This window comes from Peromyscus maniculatus, chromosome 19 (genome assembly GCF_049852395.1).
Source record: "Peromyscus maniculatus bairdii isolate BWxNUB_F1_BW_parent chromosome 19, HU_Pman_BW_mat_3.1, whole genome shotgun sequence".
In the NCBI taxonomy this organism is placed as follows: Eukaryota; Metazoa; Chordata; class Mammalia; order Rodentia; family Cricetidae; genus Peromyscus; species Peromyscus maniculatus.
This window is the reverse complement of record NC_134870.1, coordinates 32,882,104-32,894,990: the sequence shown is the minus strand read 5'-3', so window position 1 is coordinate 32,894,990 and position 12,887 is coordinate 32,882,104.

Below are 12,887 nucleotides of genomic sequence, written 5' to 3'. Positions count from 1 at the left end.
GGACAGGCACCTGGGAAGAATGACAGCAGAGGAAATCCAAGATGTTTTCAGATGAGGACTGATGTGTGATGTCACTCTGTGTGCTGTGAATGTGTTGCTCTGATTGGTTGATAAATAAAATGCTGATTGACCAGTAACCAGGTAGGACATATAGGCGGGACAAGCAGACAAGGAGAATTCTGGGAAGAGGAAAAGTCTGAGTCAGGAGTCGCCAGCCAGACACAGAGGAAACAAGGTGTGAAGGCAGAACTGAGAAAAGGTACCAACCCATGTGGCTAAACATAAATAAGAATTATGGGTTAATTTAAGTGTAAGAGCTAGTCAGTAATAAGTCTGAGCTAATGGTTGAGCAGTTATAATTAATATAAGCCTCTGTGTGTTCACTTGGGAGATGAGAGTAGGAGAGATTTGTCCAGCCAGCAGGGACACAGGAAAACTTCCAGCTACAGAGGATTTCAGCCAGTGTTCAAGTTTTGGCCTCTGAATCCTAGTTTCCATGCTTGTTTTCTAGTTTGAAATTCTGTATGTAGTAATGAGGCCATGAATATGAAAGAAAGCAAGGAGGAGTATATGAGAGAGTTTGGAAGGGTGGGAGGGAAGGCGAAATGATGTAATTAAAGTAATCTCAAAAATAAAAGAAGCAATAAAGCAGCTAAATTTGCCAGCTATTACCTCCCTATAAACACTGTAAAGTTCAGAAGTCTATACATTATTACAGAACTTTACATACAATAGGTGACCAGTAAACTACTATTGGTATCAGATCCACACTCAGAAAAAAATTCCAACTTCCAAATTAATTTCAGGAATACCAGTATATTATTTTCAAGTTTATGATTGTTGCTTTTTTTTTTAAGAGGAAGGGAAGGAAACTGAAAAGAAGGTAGGAGCGAAAGAGGGAGCCAGAGAGTCTGGCAGTTATGGATATTTATAAGAATACATTCAAAAGTAATAATTAAGATATATCTATCACACACACACATATATATGTACGTATATACATGTAGCACCAAATAGCCCTTTCTCCATGAATTGCCTGTTATAATCTTTCAGGCCTTTCTTATATAATCTTGACTAGAATTACTTCTGTTTCTGCAGTCAAATCCCTGGAGTCTTATGTTCTTGGCGCAAGCAAGCAGCAGTTATTGCATGTACACCTCTTCAATTCTGATTACAGCATGTCCCTACTTCCGTCCCTCATAGGCCCATAAGGCAATGGGAAAGAAAGATAAAGGAGACAATGTGAAAACTTGGTTCATTTGAAAAGCAAAAGATAAAGTCAGTGTTGCATCTTGAATTTAATCAGATATCATCACATTTCCCCCAAACTATGCAAGAAGAAATTCCCTGGATTTAGTAAGTAGCCTAAGCAGAGATGGAACAAACAATATGTTTTTAAAGGAAATTCTGTTTACTTTTGTAAAACAACTAACCATGTTGATAAGGAATCTAAAGCAAGAAGAGACATTCTAAAACCTGCTCAGTAAATCTCAGATTTTGGACTTTTAATTGCATATCCCCAAAGCACTGGGCTCCCAGGAGTCAGGGAGCATCGTGAGGTCTCAGCAGTTTTGTGTAGCACTTCATTTCTTCCATGGAGCACAATGGTGTGCTTCATCTTGGAACAGGTGAGAGAAAATACAGAACATGAAAGAATAATATTAGCATTGAGTAGAAGACTTAAAAAAACAGATAAAAGGCAGCAATGTTCTAGCCCTTGTAAGTGCCCCATGCCCTCTTACAGAGACAAAAGTGAGACCAGGAGAATACTTTCAGGCAAATGGAAATGGTATCCACTTGTGCTCAGGATATCAGATAACACACACACACACACACACACACACACACACACATACACACACACACACACACACATCTACTAATTTAGATGTACTCTGAATGTGTTTGGCCTGTTATTAAAGCTGATATGGATGCATGTTAGGTCTTTAGTCAAGTGTGGGAGCATCATTTTTGGTGAATTTCAGAGTCTAGAAGTTCTTTAGCTCCTAGCTCTTCCTTTACTGTATCCATCATCGTGGATGTCTTGTGAAACACAGTTCAGGAGTAACTGACTTCAAATTAAGAGATGCCTTTGGCTAGCATAGTCCCCAAATAAAATCCAACTTCCCATCCAGGAAGAAGTGAGGCATTAGTGTGTATGTATAGTATGTGTGTGTACTGCCCTACCTATGTGTGTGTGTGCCCAAATAGTTTCTTGTTTCTCAGTTTATAAAGAAAAACCTAGATTTTCACAAAAATATGTCCTTTTGCATATTTTCATGCATACACTTACTCAACTTTCAGCATTGATTTCCCTAGATCTGGTCCTGCCCTAAAACCATTGAACTAATCTGGACATAGCAAGGTTCTTTGTGGTTGGTCTATTACCACCCATCTGCAATCTCAGAAACCTGAAGAAGACAGGCTTTTTTGGCTGTGGGTCTCAGAAAGTGACACGATTCCTGGCTACTCAGAGTGGACTTGGATGATTAATGAAATGAACATTTAATAGCTTTTGATATGTGAAAAGTGCCAATAGGAAAAAAAAATGTTTCTTCATTTACTCAACAACTTTTTAACACACAACTCCTGTGATCAAGACACTGTACATGTTTTTGTTTGTTTGTTTTTTGTTTTTTTGAGACAGGGTTTCTCTGTATAGCTTTGTGCCTTTCCTGGAACTTGCTTTGGAGACCAGGCTGGCCTCGAACTCACAGAGATCCACGTGGCTCTGCCTCCTGAGTGCTGGGATTAAAATTGTGTGCTACCACCACCCGGCCCACTGTACATGTTTTTATAGATGGAAACTCTGTTTGCTCCACCACATGAGCATCTACCTACCCACAAGTATTTGACATTAAAATCATTCCATCCATTTGTTTCCTTGTCTGTATACTTTATATATTACATTACATGGCTGCTCTTCTTTTCTATCTCCCTATGTACTCAAAAGATATGCAACCAGTATCTCAGGGTATTGCCTGAACACTGAAATAACTACAGGACTATTTACAATTGCCAAGATGTGGAAACAACCTATGTGTTCATCAGTGTAGACACAAACTTAGTGTGAGGGCAGTTGTTTCGCATTATCTCTGGTCCTGGATTCAATTCCTAGAATCACCAGAAAGAAAGATAAATTATGCTAGACCTACACAATAAAAAATCTGAGTTCAGAAAAAGGATATGTTCCCATTGGGATAATATGGGTGAACCCAGAAGTCCCAACACCATTGATAAGTCAGATTGAAAAATCTATCAGTACATACAGTCTCAGTTTTTTTGTTTTGTTTTTTTTTTTTTTTTTGGTTTTTCGAGACAGGGTTTCTCTGTGTAGCTTTGCGCCTTTCCTGGAGCTCACTTGGTAGCCCAGGCTGGCCTCGAACTCACAGAGATCCGCCTGGCTCTGCCTCCCGAGTGCTGGGATTAAAGGCGCGCGCCACCACCGCCCGGCTAGTCTCAGTTTTATGTGGAATCTGAAAAGTTAAACTCATACATACAAATCACTCTTATTTGTCTTATTGCCAATGGCAACCCCATCACTGTTTAGATTAGGTTATGAAAGAATGTGGAGTTACCCTTCCTCTCCCCCCGTCTCTCTTTATCCCTCTCTCTCAATCACAAGTCTAGACTAGAACACTCTTACAATCTCTCATTTACTTCCGCTCAGGAAAGAGAGCTACTATGTTGGGAGCTGCCTTATGAAACAAGCCCATTGATGGGATACTGAAAGCAGTCTCAGAGGAACTTAATCCAGCCAAAAATTTTGTAAGTTGGCTTAGAAATGAATAAATCTTGTCTGAGATTTGAACTAACTGCAGACCAAACTAACAAATTAAGTGGACACATGTGACAGATCACACACTAGATCATCTGCTTATGCATTCATATTGCATTTCTGGCACACAGAAATTGTGAGATAAATTAGGCATTTTGTACCACTCTGTTTTGATATGCTTTGATAATTGCTCTAATTCTGCACTTGCAGCTTTTGTCTCATGGGGTAATTTATTAATTAATCAAGTATTTACTGGTTGCCCAATCTTTCTGTGAGGTGCTGTGCTGGGAAAAATGCAGTAGAGAGGAAAAGAGGACAGAGAAACAGCATAGCGTAATGTTGCCATTACCAATCAGTCTAGAATTATATTTGGGTCCTCATTTCTATACTTAGTAGCTAGGTGTCCTCTGAATCAGTTGTTAATATCCTCAGACATGATTTCCTATCTGTGAAATGGGAATAATGGCAGTATTTATCCCACAATGTTTTGTATGGTGTCTATGACAATAGGCACAGGAGGCACTAAACATAGCGAGAGACAGATAATGATCTTGAAATTGATATAGTCATTACTTTTCAAATTATGCTCTTAGTCACTGAAACCAAGATCATTTGCAGAAAGCATTTCCACTGGAAATTTGTGCTTATTGCGGCGCGCCTTATGCTGCTTTACCAACATGCTCCTGCTGAGGGCTTTGTACAGTAGAAAACCAACTGGACATGAGCTGAGGTTTGAATCTGCAGCTAGCATCAAGACTGGAAAAAAGGTTGTGATGAAATTTTGTAGGAATTGACCCTACATGCAGTGGGTCTTCAGGCACTTAATAGTGATAAAGGAGAGCTAGCGCTGGTCCTCAAGAAGCAATTTAGAGAAATTTGTGTTTTATTCAATGAGGCTTGCAAAAGTCCAAGACAGAAATTGGCTACATTGCAATTCTAGCTAGATCATTAACAACAATAAATTTGAACAAATCATTTCAATTTTTCATTGATCTGTTATGTCTCTATATGATATACACTTATTTGTATTATATATAATTTTATGTAATTATAAAACAATATTATTCCTTGAGGTTTTAACAACCATTCTTTGCATTATATGTTTCTCCTTCCTTCTTCTCTCTGATTGACCTCGAATCCCCTCCACACTTTTTCTATTTCTCCTTCATATCACCTGTATCCTGCTATTTTCCTCTCTAGGCTCCCACTGTGGTCCATTTTTACTTTTATGGTTCCTGTGATTATTTTGGGTAACTTACTCATATCTACAGATTTGGAGCTAGGAACCTCTGATGAGAGAGAACACTCAACATTTGTCTTTCTAGGTCTGGTTACCTCTCTCAGTAGAATTTTTTTTAGTTCCATCCATTTATCTGAAAATTCCATGATTTCACTTTCCTGTATAGCTGAATAGTATTTCATAGTGTAAATTCACCACATTTTCATTATTCACTCATTTGTTGAAGGACATGTAGCTTCGTTCCATCTTCTAGCTATTGTAGAGTGACAATGAACCTTGCTGACCAAGCAGTATCTGTGGAATAGGAGGTGGAGTCCTTAGGGCATATCCCAAGGAGTGTTATAGGTGGGTCATATAGTAGACTTAGGTTTACATTTTTAAGAATTCTCTACATTGGTTTCCAAAGTGGCTGTACCAGTTTGTAATCCCAAACTGCTGACTAAGGCTTACCTTTTCCTCACATCCTCTCTAGCATTTGTTGTCAGTTGTTTTGTTGATCTTTGCCCTTCTGTCTGGGTGAGATGAAATCACAACGTCCTTTTAACACCAGTACCAGGCATGAGGACCATCCCTCTGAGTTGTAGTTAGGATTGGCCAAACGAACCCCCAAACAATATCTGCTACTACTATTGTCCGTGGTCGCCTCTCAGAAGTTGAAGGTAAGTCCCTATTACTGAAGACACCGCACACTTCAGACACAGAATACTGAAGCCTAGCATCTAACCCCAAAGCCTCCTTCCTGTGACTAGCTTACCATCCCAAAAATTACTATGCAAGCTGCTCAGAGAGGGAAACAATCCACAGTCTTGTCCATCTTTGATGCCTATGAACCACAGCATTGACAAGCTTGGCAGGATATCTCTAAACATGTACTAATGGCATTCACCAGCTGGTGATAACCAGAAGCCATCTAAGTGAATCTAAGGCCCACGCAACAGGAGGGAAATCATATCTGGCTGGAAGCTTAGCTAACAACCCGGAATCAGTGAGGTCATGAATCTTGGAAAGAACCTACTATTCCCACTGTACTAGACCAGTATAATTGCATTCTCATATGTATTCTTATACACACAGATCAACGTAGCTCTCACCAGTCATCAAAGAAGCCTTTTTTTAGTAGTAAAGTTAAGCCATTACAGGAAACCACAGCTGGTCACAATGCAGAGATCAATGGATCATAGGGAGTCCAGTCCCAACGGATACATGTACAACACAACTCTTGTACCTAAGCCTTAGGGAATATCATGGAAGAGGGGATGGAAATAATGCATGAGCCAAAGGACCAGGAAGTCAGATGTGACATTATGTATCCTGGAAATGAAAGGAAAACTGCACCCATGATAACTCAACAATATGGCTGTCTAAACGAGATCTGAGCAATGACAATAATCCTACCTTTAGACAAAGAACTATAGGCAGCTAATGACTGCCGAGAGAAGGAAAGTCATATACTCCTAAGGATGAGTCTCCAATTGGTTATCCAAAGCAAAGTGGTCATTTCTGAAATCACACACACACACACACACACACACACACACACACACACGACGTAAGACGAATTGCTAAATGGTCTTATTAATAAAATCCCAGAGCCAGATATTGGGGTAAAAACTGAGAGGTCAGAAAAGCAGAAAGAAACCAGCCACATTCTTACCACTTGGAAAACCTCAGCCAAAGAGCCCTACTTCCTGTATACCCATGCTTATATGCCTGTCTGTTCTGCATCTCACTTCCTCTCTCCATCCTGCTATATCACTTTCTGTCTGTCTGTATGAAACTCCAGACCTCTATGGTTAGTTCTGGGATTAAAGGTGTGTGTCACCATGCCTGGCTCTATTCCCCAGTGTGGCCTTGAACTCACAGAGTTCCAAGTGGATCTCTGCGTCCTGAATGCTATGATAAAAGGTGTGTGGTACTATTGTCTGACTCCTATGCTTAATATAGTGGCTAGCTTTTTCCTCTGATCCTCAGATAAGCTTTATTAATGTGCACAATATTTTGGGGGACAAAATAAATCAACACACACACACACACACACACACACGGGCTCAGTAGGGTGTGTGTGTGTGCATAATAACAATAAGAAAAGAAAAAAGGGCCATACATTTGAGAGTGAGTGTGGTAAAGAAGTGGTTGGAGGGAGGAATGGTAAAGGGATAGATATATAATTATATTTTAATTATAAATAAATGCACACAACTTAAAAAATATAACTAATTTCTCATAAACCAGTACTGAAACTCAGAAAATTTGAAAGATGAAGTATAACCACTCCAAATCAATCTTCCATTATATTTTTACAATTAAGATTTTGTTATATTTAGTTTACTTTTCAACAATTAATGTATCATGTTCCTGCCATCGGTAGGCCTTATGTATGTATGTATTTATATATATATACATACATACATATATATATATGTAATTTAAAAATATGAAGAATGCAACTGAGTGCAGTGTAGCATCCTCCCTTTCTTTCTTAATCCTATGCCTTTGTGAGACTAACCTTTGGAAAGTTTTTGTTAATGAGGTACTTAACATGACACCAATAGCAGTACTATGTAATAAACAATTATTTAAATGTGTTATTTTCCTTCAACAGCATTTAGGTTACTTGCTTTAAGGGATAATCTGATAGAACTAATATACTCAGGCATTATATAGTTTTAATGTATTTCAAAGTAGGATTTAAAAGTTTGTGCTTCGTATATTAACGTCTGAGCATAGCATTCCTTCAAGTGTCATTTTGAGCTTTCAGATATAGAATCCCAGGTACAAGTTAGAAATGACTGTACAGATTCATGCTAGGCAGTAAGGTCTAACTTTATTTTGGGGCTACTTTTGGGACAAGTATGGGTTATGATAGACAGCTGCACTTGTAGTATGTAAAGGGATTTTCCTTGGGTATTCTAAGTTTTTCCAATTCAATAGATAGCAAAATTTGAGGTTCTTTCACAAAATAGAAACTGTAAATGTTGCTGATGTATGACTGACTTCATAGAGCTGATAGAAATAAAAAAGGAAGGTATGCACACACACATACACACACACAATGCAGAAGGGAGATAGTTTCTTTTAGTCATATCTTCTCTGTATTTGAAAGCATATGCTATATTTCCATTGTAAATGAGAATATTTTGATTAGATATGAACATCTATGTAAGAAAATGCACCAACAGGATAAAACATCTATCAGGCAACAATAGATATCATTATTGGAAGGAATGCCTGCCTGTCTTTCATATATATATATATATAGTCTTGCTAACTCTGATTCAACCACAGTAAATTCTAAAATACATGTCAGCTTTCCCACAATTTATATAAAATGAAACTCATTGGAGAGATAACTCCTGAATGTCCATATGATTTCATGCTTCTGTCTCAAACTTAGATCTAATGTTAGTATCAGTTTCTCATACCATATCCAAGGGAGATGACGACAGGATGTGCCAGTTCAGAATGAGTGTGTCCCTGTGCCTAGTGTTTCTGATGGATCTTACTGTGCTTCTGCATTCAGAAATCACCATTTCCTGTGATCACAATAAACAAAAAAGGAGAGAAATAATCTTTGCTACATTGAGCACTGCTTCTTAAAATTATTTGTACGTTCAAATTTTATTAGTTAATATTTATGTCACACATTATTATGTACAGGGGTTGAATGTATGCTGTTCCTCAAATGAGCATGGTAGTTAATGGAATGTGTTTGGTACTGGGAGATTTCAAACCAAATAATGATTTTATCCTTTGTTCTTCTGCAATTGCTTTTCCTAGCAATCACTTTTTAGCATTTAGGGATGGAGATGTATACTTGAAGACATTGCAAGTTGGCATCAATGTATAGTGAGTGCAGAGTCACAGCAAGATCACTGGCACATAGACCTCATCTGTGAATACCAATGGAAAAGACCATGACATTGTTGTTTGGATAGGTACAATTTATGAGACAGTTAGGGATGATAATACTTGTCTTCCAAACAGAGAAGTGTGGCCAGGTGGATGTGTTTTACACACAGCAAAGGAATGAGTGTCCAAGAATCAGCTCACCTTTTCAGAGATCTCTCGGATATTTCTCCTGTCTAACTCCAGTCTGCAACAAGTGAGTGTATTGTTTTCACACTCTTCCAGGATTAAGACTATAACTTCCTAACTAGTCCTCTCACTTACTTTTACCTCTCCCCAGTGCCTATCTTTCTCCTGCTCACAACCCTCCGGTATCTCTGTATTGCATTAGATAAAGCCCCCACTGCCTTCAGTGGCTGCATGAGCCTGAATGTTCTTGTTCGTTCTCCTTTGGCAGTCACACCTCCTGGCCCATTAGTTTTGCTTATGCTACAGTGGGGTTCCTTGTGGGAAGAGAACAACCGAGTATATATGTCATTTTAGGTTGCACTCTGGCATGCTTCATTCTCAAACTTCAGTCATTGTTTTCTTTTGGTTGAAGATGTCTTTCTCTTTTCAGGTATGTGGTTGGCTCTCCTTGCTGTGTTCAGCTTCTATTTTTCCACATACTCCATACACCCCACCTTCTATATCTAGGCTATGCCTCTTGATTATCAGTTATAGAGATGTCATCTACTCTAGGTTTTTCCTAGTAAGTATTTATACAAAGCCTATTTCCCCACCCTCTCGCCTGAACACTGGAGGACAAGACCGTCGCTTTTACCGCCTACTATATTGTAGCATCTAATGTTCATTCACTGAGCTATGGACAAAGCTACACATAGTAAGATTTTCACTTAATTAAAAAATATCTGTTGAATGAGGGGATGAGTACTAGGATGTAAGGTCTATCATTCTCACAAAGTCCAGCAGGGCTCCAGGAACAGACATGACTGAGGTGATCAGAGAAGGAAGAAAAGACAGAAAGAAAGCCAGGATTGGGTGGTTTGGGCTCCTGGCTAGAGAAACTATAGCCCTTTGGAAGCTCAGCATGTTTTATTGTATAACATTGAACAGAGGAGGCAAGGATACTACACATGATTGAACAAGACGATGAGGTTATTACATAAAAATAAAAAAGAAGGCAGGACTTATGGTATATAGCTGGGTCAAGGAGACAGGTCCAGCTAAACTTGCATGACCAGTCTCTGTAGGGGAGCAGTCATCATGCTGTAAATATCCAGAGGAAGAAAGCTATGGTGGACATTTTCTGCACATACTGACAACACTTGCTCTTAGTCCCCCAAGGAAGGTGCTACCATTTCTCTAACACACACACACACACACACACACACACACACACACACACACACACACACACACACCTAGTAGAAAGAATGCTTTGCCATTCCTCCATGGTTCTGAGGCTAGCTAGGGTCCTTGACATGCCTGGCTCATGTGATAACATAATTCACTCAGGACTTCACTTATTTAGGGTCCCTTCTGCCCCCTGCATTTCCTTATTTGCAACAACTTTGACATTGGAAATTATTGAAGGACAATTTAGGCTACCTTTGCAGAGAAAGTTTTATCTTTTCCTAAAGCTATTCTTCTATAAATTTAATGTTTTCTTATTAATTATTGGGAAGTTGAATGTATTTTGATCATAGTCACCCTCTTCTTCTCTCTACCTCCTTCTAGATCCAATACCACCTCCCTATCCCCAACTTTCTACCTTCTTAAAAAAACACACACACACAACAAATCCAGTTTGTGCTGTCTATATACTCCTGGGTATGGGACCATTCACTACAGCATGGTTGACCTACCAGGAGTCACATCCTTAAATAAACTGACTTCTCTCCTCCAGAAACTATCAAGAATCCATAGCTCTTTAGTTAGGGATGAGGGTTGTGAGCTCTTGCTTGCTCCTTGCTGGAAGGTTGATTGACTGTATCTTTTCCAGGCAACCACAGGTGCTGTGGGTTTGTAAGTCCAGTGGTTCAGTCATGTCCAGAAGCTACTGGCTTGCTCCAGTCCTTCCTAACCCCTGGCTCTTAAATATCTCCATCATTTCTTCTCTGATGGTTCCTGATCATCAGGGTGGAATGTGATATAGATGTTCTGTTTAATGCTGAGCACTCCACTGACACTTATTCCTTGCATTTTATCAGTAGTGTGTTTCTGTGTAAACAACTATACATTACACAAAGAAATTTCTCTGGTGAGGCCTAGGAGCTGCTGTAATCTGTGAGTACAGAGATCAAATTTATAGTGTAGTTCGGTTTTGTTCATTTGGCAGCATAATAGTAGTAGGTTCATGCCTGGGGCTTGTAAGCTTCTCAATCTTGGTCTCTTGGCCAGATTTACAATACCAAATATGTGTTGGGATAGTTGCAGGTGTTCCAGGAAGGACCACTGTGACCTGTGTGTAAACTCCACTCCTGCCCTGATATCCCCCCTGAGGTTTCAGGAAGAATGTACCTGTTGACGTAACTGTACCCCTCTGTGATCACTCTGTGATCAGACCATGATCTTGTGAAACGAAACTGTATGGGAATTGTAATCTTATGGGGTTTATGGATTTTTTCCTTTAAAAACCCTCATGGGGCTGCAGTAAGATGCGGCTCTTGCTCTTAGGAGCAGAGTTTGCCCTTCTATATAGAAGCTTAATAAAATCCTCAACTGGACTGGAGTCTGGGTTCTTGGGGCACCCACTTGAGACCCTAAATTTTGAGATCCAACATATCCATATTTAAGGAGTTTATATGATAGGCTTTCATATGGCTTTTAATCTATTCTTAGTGTTTATTTTCCCTCCTTAACCCACTTCTCTGCCCTGCTCTCCCATTCCTCTCCGTAGAATATATTTCTTTGTGGGGACATTGCAGCAGCATATGAAACATCAAGTGAGATAATTAGTTTATGCCCTCTAGATGCTCTTTCAAGTCCAATGACTTCTTTTTATACCTCTGTCAGTTTTTCTATCACTTCACTACTGTTCAATACAATGTTCCTTTATGTCACTCAACTATCATTATAGCCCATGTAGATGTTATTCAATTTCCTCTATCCATGGATAAACTAATATCAAGTTGATATTTGGATTGTAATGTTATGATCAGTAAGACTTCTAGAAATCATTTGTAAGAAAAGAAAGCATTTATTCCAGAGGTTATTCATACTTCCAAATTATTTTTGACATTTTTGTAGTAGCCAGATTTAAAAACTACTGACTTCATTTTAACCTCAAAGAACTCTAGTATTTTCCTTTACTAACCTTAGGTCCTTCCTAAGTTCTAAAACACCCATTTACAGATATTGATGTCTTCAGAGTAACAGTCAGCTCAGAGCTTTTCACACCTTTCAGTCAATGCCCTCTAACACTCCCAAAGTCAGACTAAGAAAAGTGTGGCCAAGCAGAATGCCAAAACAAGAAAACAAGGCATCAAGAGTCCCACTGTTTTTTTTTTTTTTTTTTTTTTTTTTTTTTTTTTTTTTTTTTTTTTTTTTTTTGCTTAGCAAGCACATGCATGAAATAGAAGCTATCCAAAGACTTGCTGGCCCAACATCCTTATTGAAACTTTGTAAGAATATTCATGTACCATGCTCTACAGTAATAAGTTATCATAGCCTGTTTTGTCATTGATGACAGACCCAAGGTGTTGCATAAGCCAGAAAAGGAAGTTTGGGTGGATTCTGGTGTTTTATCCAAAGTTCTATGTAAAAAAAAAAAAAGATAAAAGAAAAAATATTGAAAGTTCCATGTAGTAAAAGTAAAAGTGCTTGGTTTGTTCATCAGTGTTTATGAACTTCTGAAGTCTAGCCTTTCCTCATCCTGTTAGAATGGTTGAAAGCAGTTGCTGAACTTTTTGTGGTACTCACTGCTTACCTTTCTGAACTCTGGTTCCAAACACTGCCATAAGCACTCAATTACACTTAATTGTGGCCTCTTTTGGATCACTGTTTGTATACTTTGTGCTT